General features: G+C 44.6%; 1 protein-coding gene across 1 annotated transcript in view; it reads left to right on the forward strand.

Moving 5' to 3' along the window:
- Positions 1 to 1951, forward strand: part of shank3 (SH3 and multiple ankyrin repeat domains 3) — a 285728-nt gene that overhangs the window by 58090 nt on the left and 225687 nt on the right. The gene's annotated exons all lie outside the window — the stretch shown is intronic.

Genomic DNA, 1951 nt, shown 5'->3' on the forward strand with positions numbered 1-1951 from the left:
GGTTTCTAGAATTTCATTCTAGATGCCCAGAAATGAAGTTATGTGTAATAAAGTGAAATGACACAGGGTAAAAGTATTGAACACACTTACTGAAGTTTTTTTAATACGTTGTACAAAAGCCTTTTTTGGACTCTGACAACTTCAGGATGCCTCCTGTATGGAGAAATTAGCTCAGAATGTAGGACCCAGTATTCAGGCGAGAGAGACAGTGTGAAGTTTAAAAAGGTTTATTAACAAAACAAACAGACGCGCAGAGCTGTGGATCTGCGACTCTGCAGTGGTTGCGGGTGGAGCCAAGGCACCACCCATCACTGACACTCTGATTTAACAGTTCAGTCCATCTTCTCCAAGCGAGGCAGGATCCAGCCGATAGACTGCCTAACGAGATGCGGCATGAGACGCCCAGAGTGGAGCAGCCCCAGTAAACAGGCAGGAGTCTGAGCCTGGTCAGGCAAACTGCTTAGAACAGGACGGTTCTGAGATCCAGGAGTCAGCAACCCGGCCAGGGGTTCCGATCCGAACAGGAACAGAGAGTACCAGGGCTCAAGGAATCCACAGAGCATTCAGGCAGGTTCAGGGCTCCATGAGTCAAACAGAGAACTCAGGCAGACACACTCAGACGCAGACCAGGCAGGCTCAATAGTTGAAAGGCAGAAACATGACACGACACCAGGAAAAACTGCAGGACTTTAAACTACCTCCCTCCGCTGACCCAAAACAGGAACAAAGCGCACTCAGCGGGCAAGAGCCAGGAGACACCAAGACAAGACTAACAATCCTTTCTAACCACTGCCCCCCCTAGGACGAAATCTTGAACTAAGCTATTAAAGTCTAACTTAAAAGCACAAACTCAGTTATCTGGCCCCGATTGCTGGGCCGAGCCCTATATGAAGCAGCTTTAGCAGGTGGATAAGATGAAAAATGATTAGTAACCGGGCAGAGTTAGGCAGGAGAGCAAAATGAGCAATTAGGTCAGCTATCAGGGCCGCAATCATGATAGAAATTAGTTGCATGTATTGCTCAGTTGGGATTTTAGCCCATTCTTTCACACAAAATTGTTTCATGGGCTTCTTCTATGAACTCTGATCTTTATTTCGTTCCTTATACCCCTTTCCCACTGGCTGAAAAACAGTTTAAATCTAGGAACAATCAGCTTTTAGTGGCAGTGGGAACAGCTCATGGACGTGTGTCTATCGGGGTCAAACAACTTGGTAAGCGACCAGTGATAAAATCGCCTCGCCTCTGATCGACATGCTGTGAGAACAACAGAGTTGACCAGCTAATTTACTTGATACCATTGAGTGCATCGTACAGACGTCAACACATGCCGGTTGCATCTGATTTAACAAGCATAAACAACTTTGTTTACATTTGATAAACATGGCGCAGCACTGAAAAGAAACAATACAGCTCACTTACTACACCCTGGCTTTCTTACATGTTGCTCTCCATTGTTTACTTTCCTGATTTCTCTCGCACTGATGACAGCATTAACACAAACCCTGTGTGATTGTGTCACCAGAAGCAATGCGGTGGGGGACAGAGACCATGCGGCTTGCCAGGTAGGGGTTATACCCAGCTTCTTTTGCCATTGGGAAGGTAGCTAAATACTGATTGTTAGTGGGTTGAACAATTTTTGAAAAACATGTGTTAAAATGCTATTTTCAGTGGGAAAGAGGCTATAGATTTTCTACTGGATTGTTTTTGTGGTGATGTGCAGTTCCATTTGACCTCCAAACATGATGTGTATTATAGTATCCAAAGAGTTCAATTTTGGTCTCATCTGACCAGACTATATTCTCACAGAATTTCACAGACTTGTCTAAATGTTGTGCAGTTATCTTAAAACAAGCTTCAACAGGCTTTTACTTCAGCAATGGCGCCTTGAGTGGTGAGCGTGCATAAAGGCCAGGGCAGTTGAGTGCATTACTTAATGTTTTCTTTGAAACAA

The sequence above is a fragment of the Cyprinodon variegatus genome, unplaced genomic scaffold (assembly GCF_000732505.1).
Source record: "Cyprinodon variegatus isolate N-32 unplaced genomic scaffold, C_variegatus-1.0 Scaffold244, whole genome shotgun sequence".
NCBI lineage: Eukaryota > Metazoa > Chordata > Actinopteri > Cyprinodontiformes > Cyprinodontidae > Cyprinodon > Cyprinodon variegatus.